Source organism: Topomyia yanbarensis, chromosome 3, assembly GCF_030247195.1.
Source record: "Topomyia yanbarensis strain Yona2022 chromosome 3, ASM3024719v1, whole genome shotgun sequence".
Classification (NCBI taxonomy): Eukaryota; Metazoa; Arthropoda; class Insecta; order Diptera; family Culicidae; genus Topomyia; species Topomyia yanbarensis.
The window spans coordinates 81,566,891-81,593,589 of record NC_080672.1 but is presented as its reverse complement, the minus strand read 5'-3'; the positions used below and the strand labels follow the sequence as shown (position 1 = coordinate 81,593,589).

General features: G+C 36.8%; 1 protein-coding gene across 3 annotated transcripts in view; it reads left to right on the top strand.

The window, feature by feature from the left end:
* The window catches only part of LOC131690024 (orexin receptor type 2-like), a 651,430-nt gene that overhangs the window by 600,395 nt on the left and 24,336 nt on the right, over positions 1 to 26,699 (top strand). The gene's annotated exons all lie outside the window — the stretch shown is intronic.

Here is a 26,699-nt window from a genome sequence, read left to right as displayed (position 1 = left end):
GTTGATTCGGATTAAAGTACAAAATATACTGTTCAAATCATCACTAATCTGTAGATTCTTCAATAGAGTAATTCCATCAAGATTCACCCAAAAAAAATTAAAATCGTAGTCCACCATCTTAGACACAGATGAAACTTTGGACGTTTTATCGGTAATGGTTATTGAGGATGTTCCACAGAAACGCAGATAATTTTGATTCAAGTGCAATATTTTAAAAAAGTGCCTAAAAGTTTTTGCATGCACCATTTTTTAAAAGAAAAAATTGCTCGAGATCTGTATTTTGTACAGCAAAACTCTCCGAGAAAAAGTTGCAAGGAATAAACTTTTCTTTACCAAAAAAAAACAAATACTGAAGAGAAAGTTACGACATTTTTCAAAAAATTAAACATTTATATTGAAACTAAAATTACCAAAAAAAATCATTTTTACCATCGAAAGCCTAAAGAAAAGCGAAACACATTAAATCTAGTTGCGTCATGGAGAAGCAATCGGTAAAAATGGCTTTCTTGCAACATGTTTCAAAATTTCATACTAACCGTTTCATAACCGAAAATTTGCAAAATATAAAAATAAATCTTTTAAATTTTGTTTGAATAAGAGCAATTAATTTCGGAAATTAAAACCTTTCTATAAGCTATTCACGTTGCTCCATCATGAAAAACTAACAATCAAATGTTTTTCATCATAATTATGGCAAAGTAAAGTTTTTAATTTATTTGTACCATCAATAGAACATTTTTCGTAGCAACAACTTTAAACATATTTTGAAGAATCATACTGTTTACCGACAAAAATACAATTTTGCCTATAGAATATGATTCTAAATTCCATTTAAAATGAAAACGCTCATAACTATAACTCATTAGGTTGTAGGTACTTGTAGAAGATGCAATGACAATTTTTGTCTGTTTCTTCGAGCCCCTACTTTGTATATAACCTCTTAAGTCTTCCGTCACCCCACTGTGATGCCGGATATACCCCACGGGAATTCGAAATAACTCCGGAACCGGTAAACGGATTTGAATGCTAAATGAGCATAAAACAAGAATACAATTTTTACCTGGTAGTGTAAAAATTCTTTGTTTAAGGCTCAAGAAACCGTTTTAAGCATGTGTAAGAATTGAACGCTTGGTAGTATGCGTAGGAAAAATTATGTTCAGCTTTGTCACCAGTTTATTCATATAAAAACTTTTCAAAATTCTAAAAGAATAACATCAGTCGATTTGTTAGATTATCACGATTCAAATTATGCAAAATAGCTGGTGGAAAAACAACTGGTTGAGCGAAATGGTGCTTTTGAAAAAGTGGTTGTGGATTTTTCAAAACGTAGTTATGTGGCGTGACCCAGCACAGTGTGGTAGTGTGACAAAAAATCACAGCCACTTTTTCAAAAGCACCATTTCACTTGGTTAATTGTTTCTCCACCAACTATTCTGCATAATTTAAATCGTGATTATCTTACGAATCGACTAGAGTTCTTCTTTTGGAGTTTTGAAAAGGTTTTATATTGATAAACTGGTGGCAAAGTTGAACACAATTTTTCCTACGCATACTACCAAACGTTCAATTCTTACACATACTCAGGTTTCTTGAGCCTTAACAGTGTTCAGTCGGCTCACAAAGAAAAGAAGCACTGCTGATCTACTGCTGTGCTGCTCGAATAACAGCTATTAAGATATACAAGATGACGACACAAATGAACTCATGATGAATGAAGTTCATGTTTGACAATTCTCGGTGGTTTGTTTACTCTGTCAGTTGCGTGAGTTCGAATGCAACGGGTGCTCATCTGTTTCATTCGAACTCACGTAACTCCCATGTAAACAAACCACCGAGAATTGTCAAAGGAAGTTCATCCGGCTCATTTTGTGAGGTTATGTCGGTTGGTGTAAAACCTAATTCACGCACACACAGCGTTGCCAACCGTGTTTTCAAAAAAAGAACTGGAAATTCTCTTAAGAAAAAACAGAAAAAAAACTAATTTTTGGCTCAAATGTCTACATATTCACAACCACAAAAGAAAGTATGAATATAGTGCACGTATCCAATTGCTTCGTGGATGTTGTTTCTTTTTATGTTTTGCTTTCGAAAAAATTACATCAGGTGAGATCCCAGAAAGTGCCGTACTCAATAATAGCAGGCTCACTGTAAAACTAAATACACCATTGAAGAACATACGAAGCAAGATTTACGACAGATCGGGATTGTTCCGATGTGATAAGAATTGTGCGCGTTTGTGTGCTTATAATATCAATTTATCTAGGATTTGTAACCGATGCATGCGTTGTTGGAATTCAGGAGATACAACCCGAAGTCGAATCAAAATCATTCATTCCGTTTGGGCTGGAATTCAAACATCGACGTATATACTGCTAAGAGGTATTAGAAACAACATAAAAACATATGTAAGAGTACATAAACGGGATGTGCTTCTGTCAGGATTCTGTATACTGACATAACCTGATAGCCATCAATAGAAAAGAATATCTCGCCAGCATGATTTTATATTGCTGGGGAATGGGAGAACTATATTTACTAGAGTGGGACATGGTTATATGAAAAAATAAAATTTGGCTCCGAGTAACTTTTTGGGTCCCATTTGGCTCCCAGAACAACTCTGCAAATTTTTAGCTCGACCGGTGAAACAATATTTTTGCGCCCACTGTTTAAAGTTTACATGGGATTTCGTATGGGGAAATTGTCTTTTGCAAATTAATTCTTCCAAGAGTCGCCCGTTGCCTCCTAAAAATTAGTAGATGTCTGATTTTTATAGGAAATTTGTCAGGCAAAAAAGTCTAGAAGACTGCAAAACGATCTGATACTTGTGGAAAAAGTTATAAAGCAAAAACCGATTGATGCCCTGAAGATTGATGAAAATTTTACTTTTCATAGCATCACTGCTTTTGACGTTCTAATTATATACAAAATTTTTAACTTTCTCTTATTATGTACAAAAGAAGCCTCAATTTATCCCTCAAAACCCGCAAGGTTTGTGTGGTCAAATAGTATAGATAGATGATTTAGACACATTAAGAGAGGATTAAAACCATTAAAACAAAATTGCGTATAATTGCACAACCAACAGCAGTGGTGCTAGCAAAAATGAATATTTTATCAATCGTCAGAGCATCAATCGGTTTCTGCTTAATAACTTTTTTCTCAAGCGTCAGATCGTTTCATGGTTTTCGAGACTTTGTTTCTTTGTTAAATTTCCTATAAAAGCCACATAACGATTTATTTTTAGGAAGTAATGGGCGACTCCTGGAGGGATTATTTTGTAAAAGTTAATTTTCCCATACAAAATCCCATGTAAACTTTAAACAGTGGGCGCAAAAATATAGTTTCACCGATCGAGCTAAGAATTTGCACAGTTGTTCTAGGACCAAAATGGTACCTAAAAGTTGCTCGGAGCTGGAATCTAATTTTTGTCCCACCCTAATATTTACTCAAGTCGCGGCATATCAGAGCTCAGATGCACTCGAACACAGTGTTACTTCACCTTAAATTGAAATATATTTAACCCAAAGTTGAGTACATTCAATCTAGCAATGAGAAATTTATGCGGAGAACTTTTTTTAGTCATCGATAACATGTTGTTCTATCTGCTTCTCGTTTCTTATGCTGTTAATTTATGCATTGGACATGCTAGAAAATGTATGAAAAACAGCAGAAGAAAAAAGACGAAAATAACAAAACTCTAAGTATATATCGTATAGAATTAGATTGTCTAACCTCACTTTTCTGACAGTTCAGAGGGGCTTGGTTACACCTAAGACAAGACCTGACAATCGGCTTCTTATTGTTCCTTCGACATTCTTCTTTTCTTACATTTTCACCCTGCCGAAAATCTTCTGAACAGTGTTGTTATTTTTATTAATGAAAATGGAGTCTTGTTAATTTATTTTATGCCGACAATATTTTATATCTTGAATCCACTATATTGATGAAGGGAATTAATTTTCAATGTCATGGGTGTTTAGTAAGGATTGATAAAGCCATTTTCTGAATAATTTTAGATTCTAGCGTAGTTTCTGTCGTATTTTAGTTAAAGTTAATTAACCACGTATACGGTAAATGCATGATAATCATTTGTTTCGTTTTTCCGCACAATTTCAGTTCAATTTAGTCATTTTTATTTTTTTAACGATAATAATTTTATTTGTTAAAAGTAATGAAAATCTTTACCTATAAATATAGCAACACTGCCAAACATCATTTCGATATCCCTGCAGTAACATTGCGTATTGTGCAAAGAGTCAGAATCAACCAATCAGGAGCTGGACCATTCTGACGTAAAATTAGAACAAAAACGGCCCCCTCTATTGTCACGTCTTGTCTTAGGTTTACACGAACTTTAAAAAATTATTCCATCCAGTACGAGAAACTTGATTCGAATTTTTTTGAAATTCTAACAGCATGGAAACAAGCTCGCTGAACTGTCATGTTTTCGACCATTTTTACTCAAATGACGTCAATGTCATTTCGGTCGAGCCGTGTCTCGGAAAGTAGTCCAATGTAATACAGCTTGTTTCGCCCAATTGGAACAAACTATGTAGTTGTTACCCATTGAAAACTTCCCACACACTACAGTTGTAAAAGTATATAATAAATAAAACACACAGTGACCATACTACCCATAGCTTACAAGTGCGGCGCAGTTGCAAACCGGAACAGGCTAGTCAGTCTCAGTATAAAAGTAAACAGAAATAATAAGCTTAGCTTCCAGCTTCAAGATACGGCTTGTTTATTTTTGGACGTTCAATCTTTCTCGGAACTTGTAAAATCCATTTGAAAATAATTGGCCGAGTGTGTCTTTCTTTCTTTTCTATTCTTTTCTTTTTTAATCTTTTATACCAGTAATCTAAAATGTAAGACATTCAATTGTCAAAATCACCCGCGATAGATTTTTCATCAATTGACCAAGCATAACCTGTTCAAGTTGCTGGGGCGATATAAAGTCATTCTCTCGTAACCGACAGCAAGCTATTGTATATGGCGTACAACTAGAACCCCCAAGCAAACGTTTAGTGGCTACTCGAATCAGGGCAGCTAAAGTTGCCAAACAAGCTGCATGGGTGTTTACATTAAATTTGCCAATGAATGTTCTTTCCGTAATTTGATGCTGTTTTGACATTGTCAATGCGATTGGGTGGACAACGATGTTACCCGATGTCAAACTCTGTATAGAAAGATAGCGGGTGTCAGTAGGCTGGCTTGTTCTTGAATTCGTTTTTTCTCTTTTTTATCACCGGTGGCAAACAAAAGGAAGATTTTATTTTGCTGCGAGAACAAACCTGAAAACCACTGCGTATTTGCCAAATTGAATATAGAATGTAAACAAGCAGGTTTATCCACCCCCGCTGCCAAATCAGTATTTGTCCAATATTTTAGATAAAATCATTAGAAGTTACGTTTGGATTTACATACTTTCTTCTTTACACTTGTTGCTTTCTCATATGTTGTGTGAACTGTTTGGATTCCGTGTCTAACTTGCGTCAATTGGGTGTTAGATTGGATTTATCTTCTAACTGGCTCCAAGTTGGTGTCAGTTACTGATGAGTGGAATAGGAAAAATTAAATTCCAACTTTCTTCTCCATTATTGTATTATCGTTAGGATGATACGTACAACTATCAATGTTTATTCTTGTTTCTGCAGAAAATTCCACATAAAAGGGGCCTGGTGCCAGTTGGCTGTTGGAGTAATTTGGCGGAGTTCCTTTTCCTTCCGTTTCTTTTCGGTGCTACCTTTCCTGGCATACCTCAAGTGATGTGGAATATGGGTTTGCTCCTTAACTAAGGAATCTCATCTCTTTAAAATGATCATTACGCAAACTCTCTAACTACTGGAAGAATATATTCTTGAAGAAACATTACAGATCGCATCAGTAGTAGTTAAATCAAAATAAATAATTTCTCGTTTGAAAATTTTGTGATATGCTATGTCCGGAATTTTCTTTCAAAGTAATTGCAACACTTCATTGGTTTTTGGAAAAAGTAAGATCGTTTTTTAATCGAATGAGATAATGCGAAAGGCCATCAATTATTTTGCTGGATTAGTGCAGAAATTTTACAATGTGTTATAGTACAGTTTAATATTATGGTATAATACACAATCAATAAGCTTTATTATAAAGTATAATAGACAATGAGTAAAAAATCGATTTTGATCCTGAAATAGTGACTTTCGATATTAATTCACCGCATTACGTTCAACAATTGTTTAAATATTGTTTAAATAAATATGACTAAATTGTTAACTGAACTGCGCTTGACCGAAAACGCTTTCTTTATATTTTTTCTTAAAATGGATTAATACAGCTGGCTTTTATGCCTAAATGTCGAGAGTTTATCAATAAATCATCATTACTTATGACGTCCAACATAAAATGTAGATATTGTAAATTTACTCGAACGCTGGCGGCTACTTCGGTAGGGTCTCAAAGTAGGCATCGCATACAGGAGATATACGAATGGTGTGTGCAAGGAGTTTTTATTCTCAGGTGACACGATCCTCAAAAACGCCGATCAGCCATGTTGGTTTTAGAAACGACAGCTAACAACATTGTTTACTGTTTCTCTCCATATGTTTGCTTAGATTTCAGGTGGTAAACAAAGTTGTTCGCTGTCATTTTTCTTACCCGCAGTATGCTGCACGCTTACCTCACTCCTCACCTAGTTACTGCCAAAGACGAATCACCTTATAACTCTAAACACCTTGGGTGTGTGCGATTTCGCACTGTATGAGGTATTGCATCGCTCCAATTCGCATATATTTATGTCGAAAAACCAATACATTCAAAATAATAACCCCGATGAAAACATGAGTGAAATATTTGTAGAATATGATTTCATCGGACCACTTTAAAACAGACTGTTTTTCATAGAGGGGAGACAAAAACAAGCCGAAATCAGTGCGGACAAACGGTTCAATGTGAAAACTGATCAACATTATGATAGATTTCCATTTCATACAAGATTTGATAAATTTGGTTAGTTAAAGTTATCAAACAATAGTTTCTATGAAATCAGTCGTTATGATTAATTAAAATTGCGATGCATACTACTATGCCAATTATCGACATGCTGTTTCAAACATTTGTCCCAAATCAACAATCGCATACTATATTATATTGCTTTGACAACAATGTGCGTGCTTTTGAGAATGTGTAAATAGTATTTCGAGACAAATTCAAGAAAAACCAAATAAAATTTAGAAAATATTAAACTCATCACTATATTATTTCCAAAAAACTATTTTCAACGTAAGAAATATAAAATAAGTTTACTGCGACTAGTTTAAGAAAGTGAAAAAATGCTAAAATATTAGTTAAACACCAAAGATTTTTTTTCTCTATTAAAATGGTTAATGTTGTGAAGCGGTGTTATTTTTTTGTTAAAGTTGAGTAATCAGGAAATGAGATTAATAGATCGGTTGAGATGAATTAGGGAGCGACTACCCTAACTATGTAAACATATATCTTACCCATTCAACAAAAGAACTAGTTCTAGAGAAAATTTTCAATAGGACGTAAGTAACATTGAGAGCCTCTCTTTGTTTACTTTCTCTTTCATTTATCACGACGTCATTACAACACCTTGCACTAATTTTCCAGTACATATCGAAAGCCGACGGTTTTTACTAGAATATTATGCAAAGAGTAGAGTAGTAAATGTTGAAATGGCCGAGTAATGAACAGATGAGAAAGACCCCAAAGAGAATCTCTCATTGTTACTTACGTCCTATTCTAAATTTTCTCTAGAGTTTTTTTATTTGGGTTGAGAGGAACATCAGTAGTAGGTAGTACCTAAAATAATAGAGGACCGGAAATCAATACATCATATTTGCACACACGGAAACCACAACCGCGAGATTTCCAAACACTTTAACAGCAGCGAACCAGGTGTCGAAATCACATCCTCTTCGACATGATTGATAACCGCAATCATCGCTCTAGGTGTAAACCTGAGAGCGTAACCCTCAAGAGGAATGACTTCAAATTTCTCTTCCAAATGTCTGAATCAGTCTGGCGCAATATGACCCTTACTCACGTTCGTCACACACGAATAGGGTCGGAATTCCATCCGGAAATAGATAAACTGATGATGATTACGATCAAAATCACGTCATTCGGGTTGTCTGTATACATATACATACATACATACATACACGTCCTATATTGTAAAGAAGCACGGTGGACAACTCATTTCACGTTGTAACCCACCTGAGCGGTATCAGCCGGAAAGCGGAAGTGTGTGGTGTTTCTTGATGCACTTCAGAAAAGCTGATGTGGTGGGGTGACAAACGTAGTAACAGGTGGCACGATGGAACGTTCACAAAAGCAGAAGAAGGAGAAGAAGACTGGTCTCTTTTGTGTATAAGTGTGTGATTGATGCTTCCGACGTGTTTGGACAATGAATTAGTGCGAATTCAGGCCGTTGTTGTTGCAAGTGGATCCGTCATTTGATATGGGCGAGGATAATTAATTGAATTGTTTGATGTGTTTCTGTCACTCTGGTGTTATTTGTAATCAGGCAATTCACTGCGTGATTTCATGTGTCTGCCAATCCGTTCGCTAATTTGATGGTTGATTATACAAACAATGATGACAGTTTTCTATTGTTTGTTATGCATTCAGAAAATTAACAGAGCAAATACTCTCAATTAGGAAAATTAGTCTTTGTTTCACGTAAATTCTCACGATCAAACTTTTACTATTTCATTATCATCTTTTTTCTTTCTTGTTACTTCTTTTAACATTTCTTATATAAGAAATGTATAGGATTCCCTCAAACTTTCAAAAAAAATACGACTCCCGGAGTGCCGTGTCTTGTAGTCAATTGGCTCTGTTCAACGATTTCGGATATTAAATCAGACCGAACTAAGTCGCAAAGCATCAAAAAATGAGATAATGGTAGCACTGGATAAAGAATTTAGCTACATTCGCCTTCTGCCAGATTTAAAATATGCAACAATAAACAAGAATTATGACATGAAATAATTTCCAATTATAACGTAAAGGATGCTGCGATTCAAATTTTAAACTCATTTTTCTCGAAATCACTATAAAGTAATCACAAAAGTCCGTACTGCACCGAATTCTGGATCAACTGGAAGCGAAAGAGTTCCAGGAGGTATTCCTAAAACCTGTGAACATGGACGAAGTAACTGACTATTTGACCGTCGCGATGATCAACAATTACCTGACACACAATAACAAGGATACCAAATTCTACACGCAGAAAAATGTATATTAAATTCCAAAATAATTCGCTTAGAAATCAAAAATATATAGTTTTGAATCAGGGCCTAAGTGCCAATTTTTTCGATTCAAAAATATTTATTAGATTTCAAAAAAATGATTGTTATTTCTACTAACAAGTCCTCATAGGATTTTGTGTTATATCTTTTTTTGAAACAAAGTATGTTATTTGTTAGTTGAAATATGCTTTTCTTTTTAAAACAATGAAAAAATATATTTGAATTAAAAAACTTTTATATTGTTTTCAAAAAAGGTGTAAATAATATTAATATCTTGATTTTTGTTTTTTCTTCTACCCTAAGATGCTCGTAATTTGTACCGAATCCCAATCCCAAATTCCAATTTGCATAATTACTACTCGTAAACGACAACTTTTCCAAACTTTCCGCTAAAAAATGCTCTTTTAGCTCCTCTACTTCCTCTCGTTCGATAAATTTCGACGGTGTATCAATTTTCTGGAATAATAACAATAATATTAGGTTCTTAGGTATTACCCAATTAATAAAAAAAATTCTCACCTATGAAAGCACTCACGACCGCATTGCACTAATCAAATTGTATTTACATTTTTATATCGCCCAAATAGTCTATACCTAGCGTCTTGAACTCCAATTCTTTATTCTCGATCTCCGATACGTCTATTTTTTTGTGATACAACAAAGATCGAACCAAACACAGTCTATCCATTTTCAAGCAATATTTCAAAATCTAACAGCAATATTTTTGTTTTAAATAATGCTATTGTACAACCAACCCATGTTTTTGGTTCAACTAAATACTTGAATTTGAATCAAAGTTTCAATATATTTGATACGAATATTATCTGCTTTTTGCAGAGATTTTAGAATCAAAATGCAGATTATTTTGTCACTAATGCCAATATTTTTGTACCAGCAATGTTTGATATTTGAAACAGAGAAATTTTATTTCTGTTTCAACAAAATCTTTGACTTCCTTATGGTTTCCTTATAGTACATTTTTGGTGTAGATCCGGTCTGATCGGCATTTCTGCCCTAAGCCAAAAATGCGTGCCCCCCTCAACCCAAATTTTAAACTAGGACGAATTAGCGCATGGGCGCCATTTAAACACCTTTTTCAATATAAAGAATGTCATTTGGTATTATTTGGTATCATTATTATTACCGTTGGTTCTTTCATTCTTACCTTTCCGTTTCCTTAATTTACCTTTACGCTAATATTTACCGCCTATTTTTTATCATCATTCCTTGTTCTTTTGAGAGTATGGATGCTATTTTAGATTTTAGATTTCACCTTCTTTCTCTATAAGGTACGAATGAATTAGCACATTTGATATTACCTTAATCCCCGGTTATGTCGGCGTTCTCTGCCTGTCATGGATCAGTTGGTACTTTCCCTTCGTTCTTTCTTCTTTCTTAGTCCTTTTTTGTTAGTAAGCTCATTGTGTCCACGATTTCATGGGTTATTTTTTCTTATCCTTTGTACTCTACCCTTTTTTTGTTTGTTTCAGTGCATTCAGGAGTCTCCGGCGTTAGTGCACTTGTATATTTCTTTTCCTTTGTTTTTGCTTATATTCATGTGTGCATATATGTATGTGTTTCTTAGTTTCATTAAATGTTTCCGAATCTCCCAGAATAAAAGAGATATCAGCAGATCTTTCTTACTTAGCCTTCCGGTGAGTGCGTTGAATTGTGCGACATTAACAAGCAGTAAATATTAGATATTTTTAGAGCTTATTTCTCAGCATTGTGGAATCGAGGAATCGAATGTTGCTTGAGGTGCCAGTATCAGAGTCGGAAAAAGTTTTTTTCATTTGCCAAAATCAGGCGAAACTGACGAAAGAACGAAGCTTCTTTCCATACCACTAGCACTTTGCGAAATCGAAAATGAGACAACGGGCTAGGACAAAGCAAGCATGTAGCAGAGCGTTTTCATTATTCTCTCTGCACGTTCGTTTTCGCTTTGAGATTTAGAATGATATTGGTAACTTCGATATTGACCTTATTGCTGGAGAAACGGAAATACACTAGCAATGATATTTATTTGTCGATGCTCGATTCTGTAGATTTGCGAGCTAATGATGGTATTGCAAGACGGAAGCCTGATCGGTGTGCATATTTCTCATTTTAACTATGTTCTAGTTGCATTATTAGATGCACATTGCATTAATTTCATTTAATGAATAAGAATCGCAAAATAACAGCATGCATCAAAACGAAATTGCAACTTCTAATTGTCATGAGAAAACGAAAGTCGCTGCTGCTGCTACTCGTTTTCGTAGAATCGAGAGAGGAGGGGACATCGCTTTTATTGTTTTATTTTTTCATGCATTTAGTGACGAAAGAGGCAGGGAAAGGACGAAGATGAATTCTCTGAATATCGTCGTTCATTGAATAGGTATGGGAATTTTAGGCTCTGGCCAGTATTATGTGTACATATGGTTGTAGATTCTCGATCAGCGATATACTGAGAGCTATCATCTTTTTGTTCACTCTTGATAATCCTATGCATGAGTTTTTGCACATCATTAAGCTTTAGTTAATCTTTTCCGCTCCAGAGAAGAAAAAAATAACTAAAACGATACAGAAAGGAAAAAGGTGAGTGTTACGAATAAATAAATTTATGTTGGCCACTCAGAATGGTTCAACGGACATGAAACAGGAACATGGTTAGTCATATTTTATGATAAATACACTGCGTTTAAATATATTACATTATAGTTTAGTGACCCAAAGCGGTTGGCGAATTGTAACTATGTAAACTGAACCGATTTTTATGACGTACATGTTTCCATTTCTAAGTCTTCGATTGATCCCTGACAGTAAGGCCATTACAAATATTTTTAAAAAATTATGTCCGACTCCAATTTTTTTTTTGAAGGGGGGGGGGGGGGGGGCAAAATAAAAATAAATATTTTTTTTATAAAACAGCAATAAAAATTTATTTTAATTTAGTTTAAAAAAACTAATTTAAGATGCCACAGTCTTCTTCGGTCGTCCTCGTGGACGTTTTTCCAGGGCGATTGCAGATGGCGCGGCTGTGGTGTTTGTCTGAGCGGAACAATTCCTGCAAAGCATTAGTTTTCGTTCCGTCGAAAGGTCTTGCGTATTAAGACACTTTGCGCATAAAGCATGAAAATCAGTTAAAGAAGACCCGGCTTGATAATAGTGCAGAGAAACAGGATCATAGCATTTAAGCTTGGTGTTTTGGAAAACATTCTGAAATGGTTCCAAAGGTGCTCCACAAATATAAAGTTTTTCGTCTATATATTTATCTATCTCTGCTGCAACCGTTTTATCTATTGCGTATTTTGTATACAGCAGCCGTGGAAACTCACAATCTGTGCATATAACAATTTTTCGAGCCCTTGTGTATGACAATGGAAACGGTGGCTTTGGTTGCTCGGTAGTGCTTGAAGATTTGGAGTTTTGTTTGCTTGGTACATGGTCATCATTCGGTTCTGTTCCATGTACATCCGCAAAATCTTTGTATTTTTCCCCATCCGGTTGCGGAGTAGGGAGCCACATCAAGGAATTAAAAATGTCATTCGATAGATAGATAGATAGTCGTATAGATTTATGAAATCTGCAGGAATCGTCAGTGCACTTTTTGACTTGAAACGAGTACATCGTGCAACGAATATGCTTGTCAAAAAAAAAGATGGGTGGGTAATGTCTGCGACATAACCGGAGAGATGTAGAATACATAAGGAACACGTTCTTCAAATATGTTGATACTCATTGGAATTTTCGGACAAAAGGTGATTTGGGCGAGGAATATTTCAAATTATTCTTTACAAAAATGATGGTGGTCCTGAAAAGGACCGGTTTTGTTGGCGTTGTTGGCCTTGGTGAGGGAGATGGCTAACGATGAAATTAATTGTTAGCATGAGGAAGTCGCGTAGTACTGGCCAATGGAAGAACAGATAATAATTGATTCCTGAAAATCAATTTTTCTTTATTCATGTAAATTATACATACTTACAAATCTAACAGAAGATTCCTGATCATATTTCTGAATCATTAGTACGAACATTGTGTAATTTGGTTAAGTACAATGAAAGTTACAAACTTTCCAAACTCGACCTTCTGTTCATTCAGAAATATTGAAATGGGGTGTCGTGGTCACAATAAAAAAAGATGGGTGGGTAATGTCTGTCACATAACCGGAGCGTCGTTATTTCAATTCGAGACGTTAATTTAAATCTAATAATATTCAACAGAATCACGTTTGAATGGGAAATTTTCAAATAATTCTCTATGGTAATAATGGTGGTTCTGAAAAGAACCTTTGGTATCGGCGTTGGTGTTGATGGTGATGCACTGGATCGTTGGATATTTTTGGCATGATAGTTACGTGCCTGGCGAACTGTTTTGTAGCCTCGAACAAAACGACAAGACTGGCTTCTTCGGGTACCATTACGGCTGAACTTTATAAGCTTAGCTCGACTTTGAAATCCTGCACAATCTCACGAATCAGACACTGGTAGGGCCATTTTGTTTGCTACTAGCACGGAGCTGCACAAAAAATCATTTAATGCAGTTAGTTCACGGGGGCTGCCAAAAAGCTTGAATAGAAGCATGCGACTTCAACGTTTCTCTTAAACACATGCAACAACACATTCGTTTTGGTAATACTGATAATAACAGTAGAAAGGAATGGAAAAGCAGTGCACGAAACGAGCGAGAGGATAATTTAAATTTTTGTTCCGTGTGCAAGCTACTTCTTTCCACCCAACGTATTATGTTGCTTGTTGAAAATTTGCTACACACCTTAAAATAAAAGTTTCAGTTTAACTCTCACTAGAACACAATTGATTGGTCCTGAAAAGAACCGTTGCTTTTATTGTAATTTACGCCCACTCCCACAAACCGACCAAGTAGGCATCAGTGGCTTCATTACGGCTGAGTTTTGTAAGCGTAGCTCGACTTTGAAGTAATACACAACCTTACGAACCAGACGCTGGAATGTTAGCCAGCGGATTAGTTGCTCCGTTGCCCTTTAGTTGGGGCGAAATACTAGCATGGCGACAGTTCCTGATCGGTAGTTGGTTGCGATGGGCCACCAGTAGCTGGGGCACTTTTGCGGACCGTCATCATCGCCAACTGCTTTCCTCCGGTGGACTGGCTGCTTGCTAGTGCTTGAACGAATACGAATGATGAGAAAAACCGACCGACCAATATTCATATATGAAAACACAAGAAAGCACTACTATCGCTCTCCCGCTCGTTTTCGTGCCATTCCTGTGCCTTTCCTTTCCGTTCGGCTACCAATACTAGCATAACCAAAACGAATATTCTGTCTTTCCATCGCCTTCAATCTAGTGGCCAGTGCTAGCAAACTTGCATGTTCAGTTTTTCAATAACAACATTCCAACAATATTTTCAAAGAATGTTGCAGATTTGAAAAGAAGGAAGGAGAAGATTTTCACAAATTTAAATTCTTTTGTTTTATTTGTTAGCGCTGATAAAGGCTATTTAGTTTGCTACTAGCAAGGAGCTGCACAAACAAATCGATTTATGCAGTTAATCAACGGAGGCTGCCAAAAAGTTCGAATAAAAGCATGCGACTAGTGTACTTTGCATGTTCTATATTTTATCAATACTAGAGAGGATCAATAAAATAATTCAAATTGTTATAGCGACATGGAATTGTGGCAACACTGGCCATGAGATGGTGGGGGAACACGCACATTCGTTTTAGTTATGATGGTAGTAGCAGCAGAAAGGAATGGAAAAGCAGTGCACGAAAACGAGCGAGAGAAGATAATTTAAATTCTCTTTCTTTCTTTCCACACATCGTATTTCTTATATTGCTTTCTGAAAATTATTTGTTATACACCATAAAATGTAAATTTCAGTTTAACTCTTATTAGAACACAATTAATTGGTCCTGTAAAGAACCGTTTATTGTTTTATTGCGGGAGCATAATTCAGACGCACTCCCCGCGGACACGGTGAGCTAGAAAGCACTATTTTGCATTCTCGAACAAACCGACCAAGTAGGCATCGTTGGCTTCTCGGGGCATCATTACGACTGAGCTTTGTAAGCGTAGCTCGACTTTGCAGTCCTGCACAATCTCACGACCCAGACGCTGGAACGATAGCCTACTCTGTTGCCCTTTAGTTGGGGCGAAATTCTTGCAGGGCGACAGTTCCTGATCGGGTTGCGATGAGTCACCAGTAGCTGGGGCACTTTTTCCGCCGTCGTCATCGCCGACTGCTTTTCTTCGGTGGACTGGCTGCTTGCTAGTGCTTGAACGAATACGAATGATGAGAAAAACCGACCGACAGATATTTATATAATCGCGCTAATATGCACTACTATCGCTTTCTCGCTCGTTCTCGTGCCGTGCATGAGCCTTTCCTTTCCGTCCGGCTTCTAATGGCCTAACCAAAGGAATATGCCGTCTTTCCCCCACCAAGTGCTCTCGTCAAGCAACCCAATGCGAATAACCATACGAACAAACATGTAATGGACCTATATATAAACTTTTCATTATTTTATTGTTCGGTTGGTCTACCATAACGACGGCTCTGTGCGGGATGGGCTGAAAATTTTCACTTTTCCGAGTCGTTTTCGAAAGATTTTTCAAAACACATTTTTTTTGTTATTAGTACATGTTATACATACTTCAAATTTTAATACAGCATAGAGGAACATATTTGCAACAAATTGGTCTAAAAATCAAATCATTCTGTTAAGTATGATAAAAGTTATTAACGTTCAAAATCTGACGCGGCGCCGCAGCCGATATTTTGAAACGGGACCCCTATATTGAAACCTTAAATGTATTCTACATTAAAACTCGCGGAAGTACCCGATGTTCAACACTTGACTTTTTCCAACTTTGCTGCTTAGATCGATTTCCGGCCAAATACGAGAGATTTGTTGTTTTAAGCATGTAATTTCGTGATCGTTTGCTGGTTCTCCAACAAAAACTTTCTCTCCTTTGTACGTCAGACTTTCTAATCGATGTGTAAGAACATCTAACGAATCCTTCAATCCATCGCGGGCTAACTTCCGATAGTCGACCTCAGGATGCTTATCCTGTGCATTTCTCCATTGCTTTTTCGACAGCAACGAACGCACTTTTTGCTCGTAGGAACCCAAATGATTTCGCGCAAGTGAAACACCGATCAAAGCTATATTCGCGGTGCTCATGAATCGTTCTGCTGGATTAATGATTGAGAAATTTGGAGGCGTACGTACAGCACATAAGTAGTCCAAATCATGTTCCATAAATAGCGCAATGTAACTTAGAATCACTTGAATAGATGTCACGTTGTGATCCGGACCGCCATCTGTGCCTATAAACACAATGGGATTTTTTCGATCTTCTTCGTCAGCATACTTAACGAGTTCGGCTGCATGCCGAAAAGCAGTAGAAGTTTCGAAAATAGCATCTTTTAAGATGATTGTTGGCTTCCCTGCATACCACTCATTTGATAAAACTTTTGTAGGGGTGAGCTTAATCGAAACTGATGGAATAATATGTTGGGGCACGTTATCGTGGTCCATTGCATTCAACCCTCTCTCGTCCAGACCAGCCATAAGCACCGCACGTTGTCTTCGAGTAGCACTCACCGGAGCACCAGCGTACCCAACAGGAATGGAAGACTTGTCGTCTAGGAAATACATTAAAGCATTTTCGCTAAAAAAGACCTATGAAATGTAAAAAAAAAGGTTTTTTTTATTTTTTACGTAGACTAAATTTTATAAATTTACCAGCCATCTTCTTCAAATATTGAAATTGTTTAGCACCATAGTAGTGATCCAAATGAAACTTATGAAGCGTTCTTTTCTGAATTCCAAATTTGATGTCGAAGCGTCCGTAGTAACGTTTTGCCACTTGTGAAGTGGAATTTCTTGGCGTGAATTGTAGCCGGAAGTATTCATATGATGGAATAAAGTTTTTGTTCGAACCAGCAAACATTTCATCCATTTTCTTCTCACTGTTATCCATCAAGTCGCGCAAAGAAACACATAATGGCGAAATCCAGCAGGTTGATCCACGCCTTCTTTCCTCAGCTACCGCGAAATCGTTGTTTGCTATTATTTGCTCAACAGCGTTCCAAAAATTCGAAAACTTGTCTTTCTTCGATGCATGTGCCTCCTCGTCGATCGTCAAAGCTTCAGACAGGTCATATCCCTCTTCCAGTAAGAACTGTATCCCAGTTTCGATTTCGCTTATATCTTCTTTTGTATACTCTTCACCATCTGAAAATGCCAAAATTTATAGATATTCATACTCACAGTCTAAGAGAAAGTGTACCTGTCGCGAATGAAACAACGTCGCTCACTGTTTCAGAGGACCAATTAGCCGTTGCGCTGAACAATTCCAGTAGCCGTCTATTCTTGTCAAGTTTGACCCGCTCGTCGATATGCTTTTCAATGTCGGCAATTGTACACGCTAGCGCCGTTTTGTCGCGTTCTGTTGAAACCCTCAAGATGAATGTAGCGTTCGGTTTAAATGAACGATACAACTGAACAGCAAAACTGAAGTTCATTCCAGAAATGTAATTATATTCTGCTCGCCGTTCCGATGGTGCAAAAAAATAACATTCACAGCAGTGTAAACCGGGCAAGATAACAGCTCTTGCTCTAAGGCTTTATAGAGAACCTTCACAAGGCTTCCTCGTTTGGAATTTTATTCGATAGTTTGAAGAGAACGGTTATTTCGACATGCGATTGCTGATACGGAATCTTCACGAAACGATTCGGCTCTGTTAAGATGGCGAATGTAGCCTGCAATCGAAGTTTTCAGGGAGCCTATTTCATTTAGCACCATTTCCCATCCTTCTACACGAAGAAATGATTGCGATTCAAGTTCGGTTAGCCTTTCAAAGTGCTCTACAAGCTCAGTATTTTTCATTTGTGGTATATTTTTTTCTTATGAGTGCCATAATACGTGACACGGAATGTCTCCCGATCCTCTGGTTTGAAATGCAAAATTTCAGGAAGCTTTGACACACCAGGGGCTGTTGCAAATTTTTCCCACTGTCCATCTAAATACCATAAGATGGAAATGACCGTCGACATGAACATTTCCATATCCCTTTTTTGAAAAACTCGAAACCCAATTTTGCGCTGTGCCATATAATCGATCAGACTATTATATATTCCATCACGTCCACTATTTCCGTAGCGTTTTTGAGGAAGCTGAACTAAAGATGCTTGGCTCATAAGTTGTTCAAATGCGTTTTGCTTCGAATTGGACGGAACTTGAATCTCGTCACTGAGTATGCATACTATTTTAGAGCACGATCCGATGGTGGAAACGGCATCTGATATACACGCAACGAGTGAAACTTCAAACAAATCGTTCAATGCAAAAGATTTGCTGCCAATATACAGTTTGGATACTTCGTAACTTTCAGATGGGTAGCAGCTCAAGATATCCTTGATTAGATCGACGATTTTGCATCCCATCGGTGCCGAGACGATCGATTGTTTGACCAGTTTTCCTCCACGTTCGATTTTGACAGCCACCGGATTGCTTTGATCCTGAAAATTCATGTACTATTAAATATTATACATTGTTGTAAGTATGCACTTTCCATTTTGGTGATACGACTCACTGAAATGTTATTTAATACAATCAATTTTACTATAAAAAACAACGACGCATTAAAAATTTTAAGCGTTAGAAATTTCACGTGCTGTCGAATCTGATTTTTTTAATCGATAGTCAATCAATATAAAAAAGGTTGGGCAGAATATATGGTTCACTGATGTTGGTCACAATGTAAAATTGTGAAGGTGGACACATTTGTAATTTTTTAGTTTGCCAATATTTTTCTCACTCAATTGACCCATGGACCCGATAAATGACTCGAAAAAAATACTTTTAGGATGTCTTATTTAACGTTACTTACATATGTTCAAACACGAATAAAACAACTGAAAAATATGACGATAGTTAAAATGTGATCCAGAGCATCATCGCTAGAATCAACAATATCACGAAAGAAAATACATTCAAGACGTATAGGTGAAGTCATTTATCAATTTTTAAATGTCAATGTTTTCGGCTTGCATGGTTGGGTATGGTGATCGGGTCCGCGCAATGTAGAAACACGTTAAAAAATCTGACAAAAAATATCTTTACTTCCTGTATGCCGCACCGAAACACAAACCAAGTTGCAAAAGGTAGACTACAGATAAATCAACCGATACGAAATACTGAAATACTGCGAAGGTTGTAAATAAAATGTCAGAAATCCTAATAGAAAAATGCACCCACCCTTACATTTTGTAACGAAACCCGGTCAAAAAAATGCGGACGAACATGGTCAGGCGATTTAAACAGTTTGACGTTTGACTCAACTCGCCTGTGCTAATTGCCCCTAGGAACAAATGCAATTTGCGAATGCGATTTAAAGGCAATTTTAACACTTAAACACAGAGAACAAACGTCCATCTTCAGCATTCAACTTGTGTAAAATCTCTAACGGTTTCGAATGTAGTTGGGATATCCAAGCCAGGTGCGCTACTGTCGTCATGTTTTTTTGTGGCTGAGTTCGACAGAATTGACAGCGGATATTACTCTACCCAGTCAAGTTAGTCCGGAACCGGTTCGGAATTCCAGCATGAATTCCAGCTCAAATGCATCAACCGATAGAGTCAGAATCGCTTGTTTTCTTTGAGCAAAATTCCATACTGAATCCATTCAGGATTTGGAACCGGTTCCGGAATGGATTTGACGAATAGTTGGGATAGGTTGGTGTAGCGGTGCTAGTGTTTATCGTATATTAATTCAAATGTTTACACACGTTTTTTAAATATTTTTGTTCGATCATGGAGGTCTGTTCCCTGTGACTTAGACATATTTTCTGGCGGTTGAAATGGACTTGGTTGTTTTTTTGCGTTTTTCAAACATGGTGGTTCATGTTTGGCTTTATCTCAAAATTGTTTTTTTAAACAACTGGCGTGTTTTCGCTTGTATTTTGTTTGTCTAGTGCACTTCATTTAGCCAACGAATGTGGAAAATGTGGGATCGTGTGTAAGTATAGTGGATCAAGATCTCTGACCTAGAGTCTTAATGAAAGTCAGATTGTGGTAAGTTTTGGTGTAATACCAATTTACCCCAGATATCAATCTGTATGAGGATAGGAGGAAACTTACTTCGATATTGAACACTATCATGGCAGTTTTTTAAAAAAAAATTTGTAATGGCCTAATTGCAATCGGCTCAGGCTCTTTTGTGCGTCATGCATTCACTGACTCACAATCGAATTGTGCCTCGACCAACCTGACACAACACGCCCATTCCCCTTACTGAGCAAAACCCTAGTAACATTTGAGGTTTTATGGCACTCTTGAACCTCTTCTTAAAACTTGGAATGCACTTGTAGTGTGCCATAAAACTAAAAATGCTACTTGGGAAGGGCAGGGAACAAAATCTTTGTCTTAGAATCAAAGTCGCAAAATATTTGATTCGAATGTGCCTTATTTCTTTGCGTGTTTATTTTCATTGCGGGTTGCTTATTAATGCCATATTAACTTTAAAATATGGCTAATAAGATTGGTAAACAAACTTTTGTTTTCTGATTTCTAGAATGTTCAATTTGTTTTGGAATTGAAAGGTTTCTTTTGGTTACATATTTCAAAAAAATGAGTTTACGCGTAATTGGAAATAATAAACTGAGATAAGGTTATATGTGCTTTCAATCCCCTTAAACATATAGCTCCAGAGAGAATACGATTCATGTATAGTAATACCTGTAAATTGTATTGATTTGCATTGAAGTAAATAGAGAACAGTGTGAAGTATTTAGACTATGTTGGCGATTATATTATTGTCGATACCACAAAAGCTGCGCATTCAGTCAATAACATTGCAGTCTCTCTCGAGTCATTCTTATATCTTGCGAATTGTTTCATTCGGCATCATCGTTCCGGAGATAAGGGTAGTTAATGAGTCGCATACAAACCAATATCCTGACAGAGGAATGTTTCAAAACTACCAGAAAAAGTATTTAAATTCATAAAAAAACAAGAGGCTATTGAAAGTCTCCCTGGACTGGACTTTTCTGAGACATGATTTACTTTATCGAAGCGTCCACCCTACTAAGTGTATGCGATCATCAGATATGACTCAATATATAAGTTAACTATAGATCATTTGCATACTCTCTAGCGCCACATGGTGGGATAATTCTGCATTGGCCTGTTCTTCACCGGAAAGCCCTTGACATTCTGATCCAGTTTGCCGAAGATTCTACACTTCCAAATGGTCAGCATTTTGTGTTATTAAAAGTCGAAATTGATGTAGTTACCTCACGCAAATCATCATAAGCCGCTTTTTCACTTTCGACAGAGCCACCCCAACTACAACTCATGACACCTTCAACTTTGCGCGCTTATAACTTTGTCAGTTCTTGTTAGATTGACTTGCAGTCTTCACGAGTCGATTTGTGGTTACGTGAGGATTCTTCATTTTTCTCACGAAAAACATTGATCGATTACAGCGCTACCTAGATCGGAAAATGTGAAACTGATGCGTTTCTCCATACATTTGGTCAATATTTCCCATACAAACTTTGAGCCATTTGCGGAACCACTTCCAGTGTACCGAATGAGCAGAAATTTTCAGGGAAGCTTATTAGCCACCCAAACTATCATATTCAGGTGCAAGGTTTTGATTTCGAGAATTGAGGTATTTTGGGCCAGGCTAATGAACATTCTTGAACCTAGAAGTGTTTTTTTTGGTAAATGAATATGTTTTAGTCACATTGATCATGAATAAGTTGACCAACTCTGACGAAAAAATCCGTACACTATGAAAACCGTTTGCCTGAGCGTGATGAACGATTTCGCTTCGTTGCGGTATGGTGTACGGATTTTTTCGTCAGAGTTGGTCAGCTTAATCATGAATAAGGTGCATTGCGGTTTTTATTATAAATCGTGTCATGTGAGTCCACACAGTAATGTCAGTCAGTCAGTAGTCAGCTCCAGGGCCGGCGAAAAACTTTACGCCCGAGTGGGTAGAAAGCATAGGGTGAGGGGTCCATTAGTAACGATTTTTCCCTTTTCAACATGCACACGCTTACATTACATTCACAATAAATCACGTTCGTTTATGCAAATTGAATTGTGGTACATCGATGTTTTCAAATGTATGTAGTGCGAGATGCATGCATTGCGCATCTAAATTTTTTGAAATGGTTCGGGTAATTACCCACTCGGTTATTTTCGGTATGGGTAGTACTACCCATACTACCCACGCTTTCCGCCGGCCCTGGTCAGCTCAACTATCTGTCCAATGCATAAACTCTGAATGTAATTCTCGCAAATTTACGTACGGTACAATACGGAACACTTAAACGAAATGTGTAATGAATTATCCAACGCAATCCTACTAATTTTGGCATTGAAACTTCAATTGAAACGTTCTCAGCATAAGACAGATATGGACACCTGAAATCTTCGCTAGAAGTTAGATGATTCATTATACTTGCATCTCCCATTGAGAGTTCAGGAAACATTTGGGGGACTTTTTTCTCGGATCCAATTTATGGATATTTTTGGACTTTGATCCGTTATTTGTTATTCCAATACAATTAACATGCTTTTTCAATAATATCATTCCAAAACAGGTATTCCTAGCTTTCAAATGATATATTTAAACATATGTTTCATTCGAAATTCAATAAAGATACGAAAAGTTTAAACAACGCTTGTCTGTTTTCAAAATTTTCAATTACCCAGTTTGAGATACCCAAGGATTTCCTTAATTATAGTAGGAGAGACTGAGGAGACTTGATCCCATCATCGCAACTCATAGGCGGATCAGAAAACATTAATCGAATATACTAGAAAGTTGCGTAGTTTTATCTAAACATAAATTTCTTTCAAACAAAAAAAAATAAATTAAAAATGTGTAACCAAATTTTCACCGGTTTAAAAAAATATCAGAAGAACTGAAGAAGATTTATTTTCTAAATTTTCAAACTTTTATAGAATTCATAAAATTACCCACTACATACTATACTTTTACGTACAGAATTCCAGTAGAATGTCATTTATATGAACACGTTATAATTCAGCTGATTTTGTGTTCAACTATATTTTTACTAAAGTTTTGTTAAAAGGCTGCTATGGGTTCACTTGATCCCTTCAAATTCGTTAAGATTTGATGCCCTTCGCCATGATTTATACGCACCATTAAATATAACAAAATTCACACCATCACAATTGAACTAATTGCTACCAGAAAATAGCAAAAATAATTTGTTGAAAACGAACGCTTCATCGTACAAAAAATTAACTGTAATTGTTTACTACGGTATAAGTAGCAACCATGCATCCCACAATTGACGTTACTCAACCATAACAGCAGACAGCTTTCAAGTAATCAGTCAGTGAGTGTGAGTGAGAGATGCGTTGTATTTAGTAACAAAAATAACAAAATCTAATCACAACAAGCTAATCAATACCGCAACCCAGTTCGTCGCTGTTGTGCTATCTTATTACAAACGCCATTTAGCACATTTCGAGAAAAACGATTTTTAAAATTTGAGATTGAATATCTTGAAACCTATGAATGGTAGAAACAATTCAGAGAAGACAATTGATGGTTCAACCTATTCTGTACTAATCTCTCAAGTATTGAGAAGATCGGTATTGAGAAGATGGCAGACGCTGCTCTAACCAAAGGCTTCAAATGATAAAACAAACCGGGTAAAAATAGGCTCATTATCCTATATACTCCTTTAAACATGTTTTCAACGAGCAATCAAGTGTTCTCAAATTAGGGATGGACTCTTCACTAATCTAAGAATTTTCCATATGTGTGTTGTTTTCCAGAAATGCCCATAGTTCCATGCAATTAAACTATATATGAACACTCAGTATAGAATTAAATTTAATTGGAGTTGATATAGTTTTCGATTTTTGGTCACAGGACTCTCCATAGTGCAACGTTTCGAAGGAATAATCCTTCATCTTCGGGTGAAATATTGTCGATTTTAAGTGGAATGTAATACTAAGTTTGTTTCCGCGAATGGTTCTGCTCTAAACTAATATGGAGAAAAACTGTTTATAGGGAAACAGCAGACAAAAAAAGTTTTGTCTTCCTAAACCTACACAAATACATCGCAAACATCAAATTAGCTTGGGCATTAAAAATAGTTCAAGTTAGTTGAAGATCTTTTGACACAACTTAGCAGTGGCTAGAGAAATAGCAGGGTAGATGTGAGTCGTGATAGTTGCCACGAACACGAAGCGAGAGAGAGGGGGATGGATCTGTGAGGAATAGTAAATGAAGATTCGTTCAGTGAAATCATTTTTGTATATTGGGCGATATTTTGATTCCTTACCACGGTGTTCCTAAAACCGTTATTAACAAAAAATGACCATAAATTTGTCATACGGCATTCGAAAGATACAGTATCCAAGCATCTTCTTAGTGAATTTCAAAATGATCCATCGAGAGATTCAAACAAACATGGATCCACGCTTGAAGTCTGGTAGAAAACCCATCTATGACCGCATACCATATTCCAACCGTTATAAATTTCGATTCCGCCAATGAAATATTTTCAAACTTGCAGGGGATATACTTGATTACTATATATTTCGAATGCCATTAACTAAATAAGTAGACAAATATTTTTTTGTTTATAGAGATAGGACAAAACCCGTGGGTGTTTACTGGTAGCCTTATGAAACGTGTCATAAAACTGCAAATCGCAATTTCTCTCGAATCTCTCGATGGATCATTTTGAAATTCACTGAGAAGATGCTTGGATACTGTATCTTTCGAATGCCGTATGACAAATTTATGGTCATTTTTTTGTTAATAACGTTTTTAGGAACACCGTGTACATCCCTATTATAAATAATGTAACTGGTACGTCATCCTTCGGTGATTGGCATTCGATAGTCATGTAAGAAGGTATTGGTTTACTCACTCACATCGTCACAATACGAACGCCGTTAGGAACACCGACGAAAAGAAAATTTTAGCTTCATTTTAAGTTCAACTAGTTGTTCCACCTCCAGAAATTGTATTATCCCGTAGCACAGGCACTTTTGTTTCCTTTGACATTCATTTCACTGCACAACCGGGGGCAACGATACAATACTGTTTGTGCACTGGATATGGAACAAAGCGCTTGCTTGCTTCACTGGTGCCTATAGCATAGCGATGATTTGCTTCTGCTTTGTGCAAGGTCAAAAGATAGACTGGCCCTTTTACATTTAACATTTAACTCATGCTATATACATAAATATTATATTTTTTGTTCCAAGTGTATCATCGTCGACATATTGCTCACCAGGTTCGTGGCAGTCGTGCCTATGTAAATAAGAGCCAAGTGAAATAAGAATGTAAAAGACGTAACAGGTTTTTATGTTTTTGAAAGTTTTGGTAGACCACTCTTTAATCAAGCGTCTGCTGGGCAGATTTAAAAACAAGATAATGCAAAGCCATAACTTACAATATGCTGTATCCAAGTTTCTTCTTCCGCTTGAACCCATTCACATATGTTTTTGGCAACACCTTCCGTTCAAAATCATCAACATCCTCGTTATCGTCGCCATATAAATCGATATTCTCGGAGGTGGGCGTAATGTTGCTCTCGTGCATTTTGTGTATTGTGTATTCGACGCATTTATGGCCAGTACAATTAACTTTACTTCAACCGTCAGTTGGATGTTCTTTCCTCGAACAACGGTTCTCGCAACATTTCTCTTTCATCCTACGCTCAAGGATCAAAGCTTCTTCATTCCATACTGTTTTCAAAAAGAATCTCGAACGCTTCTAAACGTGACAGGTACTAAACAGTGTCTTTGTCAGTTCAACGAGACACTTATTTGACATTTCTCTAACTTTAAAAACTTTGATATAAACAATCTGTACCGTAATTAAGTCGAGACGAACGCAAAACTCGTCAAGCATCTCTTCATTCATCCCCCCATTTACTTCATCAACTGGTCCAAAAATGGTCAGATCATAAACTGATTTTAAATATACGATACTCCGATAGCTAGGTACCTTATTTTCGAGGATTACTCGCATTAATTAATTTAAATCCAACCATAAGGGAGAGTTTCCGGCAAATCGACGACTGGGGAGCGGGACCGGCAGAGAATATTAATTGGATTTTCCCTGGCGGGTAGATCTAATTAAAATATTACATCAGGTTGTCGACCCGCCCTGCACATGAGCAATCACCCGTCTGGTCCGAAAGTGGCTCCGTAGGCCCGTGAAAATGGATTGGTTTTTTTCGGGGACAGTCATTACGCTTCGCTGTGGCGTGTAATTTAGTCAAAACATTAGAATCCACCCCCATCTGGTAGCAGAGTCCACCGTCATCGCACGGTTCGGCGCGACGGGGGCTCATGGGAATTCAAAAATGCTGTTGATCACTTTCAAATCTCTACGGACCGACAGCAGATAAGGGGTGGTTGCAGGAAGGTAATTTGTTAGAATCTGGCGACGACAAGCGTAA